This window comes from Zingiber officinale, chromosome 2A, assembly GCF_018446385.1.
Source record: "Zingiber officinale cultivar Zhangliang chromosome 2A, Zo_v1.1, whole genome shotgun sequence".
NCBI classification, from domain to species: domain Eukaryota; kingdom Viridiplantae; phylum Streptophyta; class Magnoliopsida; order Zingiberales; family Zingiberaceae; genus Zingiber; species Zingiber officinale.
Genome location: NC_055988.1, coordinates 160,823,199 through 160,831,023, shown reverse-complemented (window position 1 = coordinate 160,831,023; position 7,825 = coordinate 160,823,199).

Below are 7,825 nucleotides of genomic sequence, written 5' to 3'. Positions count from 1 at the left end.
GATTTAGAACATACATTTATTATACCTTTTTTTTTTACGAAATTTAATTTCAATTTCTTGTTTAGACAAATCAAGTTATTCTTGTTCGTTTAGAAATAGAATTTTTAGTATTTTTTATAATTCAGTGTTGGCTGACAATGGTTCCTCAGTTGATAAGCTTTATAAATTTAACAACTTTACTTCTATAGTTGACAACATAATAATGCATAGTATAGGTACAAAATGCAAATTGACTGATGAGAATTCTTCTATGTTGTGACATAGACGTTTAGGATATATATTCAAACAACGCCTAGAAAAGTTAATATCACATGTAATTTTCAACTCCCTTGACATGTCAGACTTTGATATCTGCATATAGTTTGTTAAGAGGAATGCCACTAACAAAAGAAACAAGGAGGCTAAGCGTTGAAGTGATGTTTTAGAGCTAATATATACGAACATTTATGGATCTTCCCTAAGACATATTGGAATGAACATACATATTTTATTAGTTTCATAGACAACTATTCCAGATTTGGTTATCTATACCTTATTCATGAGAAATTGTAATCTTTGGTCATGTTCAAAATTTTCAAAGTCAAAGTTGAGCTTCAACTACGTAAGAAAATTAAAGTCGTTCGATTTGATCATGGAGGTAAATATTACGGTCGATATGATGGATCAGGTGAACAACGTCTAGAACCTTTTGCAAATTACCTTGCTGAGTGTGGAATTGTGCCTCAATATATGATGCCTAGTACTCCTAGTCAGAATGGTATAACTGAACGTCGTAATCGTACCATAAAAAAGACATGGTAAGAGGTATGATGACTTTCACTTTTCTACCAGAGTCTTCGTGTGGTGAAGCACTCAAAACTGTAATTACCTACCCAATAAAGTACCTAGTAAGATAATAACTAAAACCCCATTCGAGATGTGGACGGGTAATAAGCCTAGCATTAGGCATTTATACGTCTAGGGTTATCCAGCTGATGGTAGGCCTTACATGCCTAATGAAAGGAAACTGAACTTAAGAATAGTTAGCTATAATTTTATAGGTTACTCTGAGAAGTCAAACGGGTATAAATTTTATGATTCCTCTAATAGATCCTTCTTTGAAAAGGAAAATGCCAAGTTCATTGAAGACAGTGGGAGTAATAAGGTCAGGAAGTATCTTTTGAGAAATGCGTTGACAATGCTCTTGTGGTCACTACTAGTGTGATCAGTAGCGGTGTGATTATCATACCACATATTATAAGTATCACACATCCAGTGAGCGTAGTAAACTAAGATATTCTCATACATTTCTAATACAATTGGAGGATCCTACCACTGAAATTGAGGTATTGCCGCATATTGATGAGCAAGTACGTCAACCACCTTAAACATAAGTACCTTTAAGACAATCCATAAGGGAATGGAATGTAGGATTGAGATGCGCTAGAGGGGGGAGGGTGAATAGCGCTCGTTTTAAAAACAAGACTCGAGTAAGACACAGCGGAAATAAAGAAATAAAACCAAAATAAGCATTAACACTTTTCTTTTACTTAGTTCAGAACCTTTAACGATTCCTACTCCAAGGTCTGCGATCGTTGATCGTCTTTGTTGGGCAATCTACTGTCAGTTCAAAAATTACAACTATAATAATTAAAGTACAATGATTTAAAGTATACCGACAACTAATAATAATGAATTTTCGGGCTTCCGATTGTCGGAGTTGCATTATGGCTTCATTAGATCGTCTTTTGAGCAGCGTGCAGTAGAAAGATTGCAAAGATCAACTGTTATTCAGCATCTGCTCGAGACTGCCTTATATAGGTTGTTGAAGGCACCTTCAAGCTCTATGGAAGGCGCCTTTCTACGAATTCTATCTGTCCGAAGGCACCTTCAAGCTCCATGGAAGACACCTTCCACCCAGCATCCAAGGCGCCTTGAAGGTGCCTTCGCACCTTGCTGCGCAGGGACTTTGACTAAGGCACCCGAGGCAACTCCAACAGCCCCAGAGTCGCCTCAGATATTGTTCATCCGAGCTTCTCCTTATGCAACTCCCTTCTTGCAAGACATATTAGTCTACAAACAAAGTATACCCTGAAAACCAAAGTTAGCACAATAAAATATGAATAATAAATTATTTTGACGGTCTTCAGACTGCTGACGGTCTTCAGACTGCTCGATCCTGACTTTGAGTTTCACTGGAACTCTAGGTCGAACTGACGTCTACTGTTTTCTTTTCGAGGAACGCATCCTCACCTACTCCTCTTAGGAGAATTTAGCTTTTGCCAGATTGGTCCTCCAGACCGATTGGACATTTGCTCAGCGTTCGAGTATTTAGGACTTCATCCTGGATGTCCGCTCCACGACCTATCAAGTCTTTCACCCGGTCCGCAACCCACGGGATTTTCACTTAGAGTCCCCGACTCTAAGGTTTTTCCCAAAGCGCTCGACCCGCAAAAACTTTCCACCTAAGGTTACCACCCCCTATGACCTAAGGTTACCACCCCCTAGGATTTTTCACTTGCCTAATTGTAGCTAGGACTTTCTATCACCTAGGGTTACCACCCCTTAGGACCTAGGTGTTGGTTGGTCCTAGGAAGATCGTACCGGTTTCACTGTACAAAAATTTTATACAAGTGTCGAACCTTTCCTAACAACCTATTGTGTTCTTTAGAAATTAAATTAGGAATCACAAACGGAACTTAACATTATTGATTCCAAATTTAACTTATCTATTCTTAATGGTTTAAACTTGGATCGCAAACGATGCTTAACATTATTGATCCAAATCCACCTACGTTATAAATTCAATTAAATATTAATTTCAGAAATTGGCTTCTAGGTTAAACATGGTGAGACACTAGGCCTTCTTGGATATGGGAGCAACCACCACTTCCTAGACAAAGCCTTTTAATGAAATCTAATATTTAATTTCCTTATATAACTCTAGGTTCAACCAAAAAGAACAATCGAATCACAAATTCGAAAAATAAAAAAAAAACACAAACTCGAATCACAAATTTGAAACCTAGAATTATATGTCTCTTGTGTTTGGAATTCATATAAAGAAAAACTAGTATGATGCGGAAAACAATTATTAGTTATACCTTTCTTTATAAGCAATAACCTCTTGATCTTCTACCGTATTCTTCTTCTTATCTCGGACGTTGTGTGGGCAACGATCTACTAAGATGAGAAACACCCAAGCGCTTCTTTCTTCTTCACCGAGTTCCGGCCACCAAAACTCCTCCAAGGATGTAGAGGTTCGGCCACCACCACCAAGCTCCAAGGGATGCAAGAAACTCCTTCCTCTTCTTCTTCTCCAAGTAGGATTCGGCCACTACAAGAGTCTCCTTGAGAGTGATGAGGGTCGGCCACCAAAAGGAAGAGAAGAAGAGAAGAGGATGGTCGGCCACACCAAGGAAGAAAAGAGAGAAAAATAGAATAGAGTTGCTCACATGAATGCACCCCTACCTCCTCTTTTATAATCCTTGGTCTTGGCAAACAAGAAAAAATTAAATAAAACCTTCCTTATTATCTTTGTCATGAAAAGAAAATTTTAATTGATTAAAATCAATTTCCTTTTCTTAAATATCATGGTCGACCACCTCATTGCTCCAAGCAAGGAAAATTTTAACACAAAATTAAAACTTCCTAATTTGTTTCCGAAAATTTTAAAATAAAAATTTCTCTAATAATTTTTCCCTTCATGGTTGGTTATAAAAGGAATTTTATAAATTAAAATCTCTCTATTAAAACATGTGGATGATTTCCAAAAAGAAAAGTTATCTTTTAAAATTAAAATCTTCCTCTCAATCTACAAATAAGGAAAGATATCAAATCTTTTATTAATTTTTTGTAGAAACTTATAAAAGGAAATATATAATTATAAAACTCTCTTTTTAAAACACGAACATGGTTACAAAAAAGGAAAGTTCTATCAAAAATTAAAATCTTCCTTTTAACTACAAATAAAGAAAGATATCAAATCTTTCACTTAATCTTTTGTAGAAAGCTATAAAAGGAAATATTTAAATTTTAAATTCTCTCTTTTAAAACCATGATATCCACATAAGAAAAGATTTTAAAAAATTAAATTCCTTTTAATATGATGTGGTCGGCCACACCACTTAACTCATCCTCTTTACTTGGTCTGCCCAAGCTTGAGTCCCAAGCTTGCTTGGACGACCCTCTTTAGGATGGGTATAAAGGTGGGTTCTTGTGGGCATGTGGTGGGTATAAATCTCTATATACAAGAGGCTACGATAGGGACCGAGAGGAGGAATTAGTTTTGGTCTCCCGATGAAATTAAGCTTCCCGTGTTCGCCCCGAACACCCAACTTAATTTCATCAATAATAATTCATACCACTAAAGAATTATTATTGAACTACCGCACCAATCCCAAATTATATTTTGGGCTCCTTCTTATTATGAGTGTGTTAGTCTCCCTGTGTTTAAGATGTCGAATGTCCACTAATTAAATGAGTTACTGACAACTCTCTTTAATTAATATCTTAGTTCAAGAGTAATACCACTTAACCTTATCATCATATCGGACAAAGTCCACTTGCAGGGTTTAACATGACAATCCTTATGAGCTCCTCTTGGGGACATTATCAACCTAGATTACTAGGACACAGTTTCCTTCTATAATCAACAACACACACTATAAGTAATATCATTTTCTAACTTATCGGGTCTATTGATTTATCGAGCTAAATCTCACCCTTTGATGAGTCAAAGAAATAAATACTAAATATATGTGCTTGTTATTATATTAGGATTAAGAGCACACACTTTCATAATAACTAAGGTCTTGTTCTTTTATTAAGTCAGTATAAAAAGAACTTACCTTAAATGGTCCTGCTTAATACACTTAGAGTATACTAGTGTAATTTATTAGCCAAGATAAATTAATACATAATTACACTACAACTATTTCAATGGTTTGTTCCTTTCCATCTTAGTTGCGAGCTACTGTTTATAATTTATAAAGAGCTAATAACATGATCTTCTGTGTGTGACACCACACACCATGTTATCTACAATATAAATTAATTGAACAACTACACTTAGCATAAATGTAGACATTTTGACCAATGTGATTCTTTATTTCAAAATAAATATTTACAAAAACTAGGCTTTTAGTATACACTCTAACACTAGGGTTACCTCCCCTAGGGTTTTCCACCTGCCTAGAATCTACTAGGACTTTTGCCTAAGACAACTTAGGACTTTCCTGCATACTCAATCAATCTTGTTAGATCACAAGACAACTTAATTTTAAACCTTTTCCCATAATCAAAACTTAGGTTCGATCATCTGGTGCTCCCTGCACCAACACGAAAAACCATGAATTCTCATGATTATATTTATCTTCAAGAGCATAATTTTGATATAGGGTTGGAAAGTGATCCTATATTTTTTCAAGAAGTCAAATAATGATCTAACACCAAAATGTGGATTAACGACATGCAAGAAGAGTTGAAATCTATGGCAGACAATAATGTTTGGGAACTTGTCCAATTGCCTGAAGGTAAGAAGTCCATTGGTTGTAAATAGATATTTAAAATCAAGAGGGATTCAAGAGGCAATGCCAAAAAGTATAAGCCTCATTTTGTTGCAAAGGGATTCACTCAGAAAGAAGACATAGATTACAAGGAGACTTTCTTACCCATGTCAACGAAAGACTCTCTTAGGGTAATCATGATATTTGTAGCTCATTTAGAGCTACATCAAATAGATGTAACGACTGCATTTCTCAACGGAGACATAGAGAAATCTATATATATTATGCAACCAGAGAATTTTACGTCTAAGGACTCAAAGCATCTAGTATGTAGATTAAAGAAATCCATTTATGGTTTAAAACAGCTATCCCATCAGGGGTATTTAAAATTTGATTAAGTGGTTACCTCACATGGTTTTAAAGAAACTCTGTTGATTAGTGCATATATGTCAAGTTCAGTGAGAGTAAGTTTGTTATACTTGTTTGGTGCGTGTATGATATATTGCTTGCAAGCAATAATAAGGGCCTGTTATATCAAACCAAGTCATTTTTATCTAGTAATTTTTAAATGAAAGATCTTGGTGAAGCATCATTTGTTTTAGGTATATAGATCTATTATGATCATTCAAGAGGTATTCTTGGACTTTCACAACAAGCCTATATTGAAAAGGTGCTTATAAAGCATGACATGTAGAACTGTACACCTAGTGATACACCTGTGTTAAGAAGTGACAAGTTCAGCTTGTAGCAGTGCCCACGGCTTGAACTTATAATAAAGAAGATGGAACAATTCCCATATGCGTCAGTAGTGGAAAGTCTCATGTATGCACAAGTTTGTACTCGACCAGATATAACATTTATAGTAGGGATGTTAGGCGGATATGTTAATAACCTAGGATCGTCATACTGGAAAGCGGTAAAGAGAGTGATGCGGTATTTGTAAAGAACTAAAGGGCATGTGCTCAAGTATCAGAGATTAGATTACTTGGAGATGATTGGATATTCAGACTCTGATTTTACTAGATGTTTGGATAGCAGGAAGTTCACTTCGGGGTATATCTTCATACTTACTGGAGGGACTATATCTTGGAAGAGCATCAAGTAGACGCTAGTAGGCACTTCTACTATAGAGGCAGAGTTAGTAGCAAGCTATGAAGCATCCAATTACGGGATTTAGCTGCGGAACTTCATCATAACATTACAGATCGTTGATGACATTGATAGACCATTAAAGATCTATTGTAATAATAAAGTCATCGAATTTTATGCCAAGAATAACCGTAGTTCATCAAAGTCCAAGCATATTGACATTAAGTTTCTAGCGGTTAAAAAATGAATTCAGAGTTATCAGATCATGGTAGAGCACATCAGTACAGATTCTATATTGGTCGATCCACTCACCAAAGACTTGGTGCCTAAGGTGTTTCATATGCATGTTATAGATATGAGAGTCTTTATGGAAGAAGAACTCATCTAGCGGGAGTCTATATTTATTTTATTACTCTATATTTGATAATAAAGATAAACATTTTATTTTGATTATTGTACGTACTTAAAGTTCAAAATATTAATAGGAATTTATATGTTTGTTTGACACTCTGATTATGATATCATTATTTACTATTGTTGTTTAGCATTTGGTGTTTGTAAATATGATATAGATTCCTTTTGGAATCATAAAGTTGAGCATAATTTGCTATTACAGTTTAGTATAAAGTATTTTACAAATATGATCTGATATCTTTTGAGATTATCTTAGGACCAGTTGAAAATTGACATATACTAATGACATTTCATGTAATTTTCACTTATACATCTATATCTTGATATACGTCATTAATGACATTGGTATTATAATTACTGTTGGAGCTTATTATGATCATATACAGTAGCTATGATCTCTTTAGTCCTATATCAATGAAGTTAATAGACCAGATTATTTATAGGAGTATTATATACCTATTGATCCGGCGGTAAGAACAGGGGACCCCCGTTCTGGGGAGTCAACGCCACGCGGAAGTCAAATGGCCAGGTGGCTGACCGGATATGGGTTGGTCGAATGCCCGGCTGGCTGACCGGGTTCTAACTGAAAGCGCCCCAGCAGGAAGCTGGGCCCCGGCGCTCATAGTACAGGATCGTAGGGACGAGCGGAGGGCACGCTCGGCCGAAGACATGAGGTAGCATACTGCTAACAGTCTCCACAAAGCACATTACCGAGAATCTCCCAAGTAGACCACTATAGGTGTCCGGCCGGACGTAAGGCATAGGCTGGCCGATCGGACGCTCGGCCGGGAACAAGGGGAAAAAGACAAGGGACGTCTTTCTCTGACAGCGGGCAT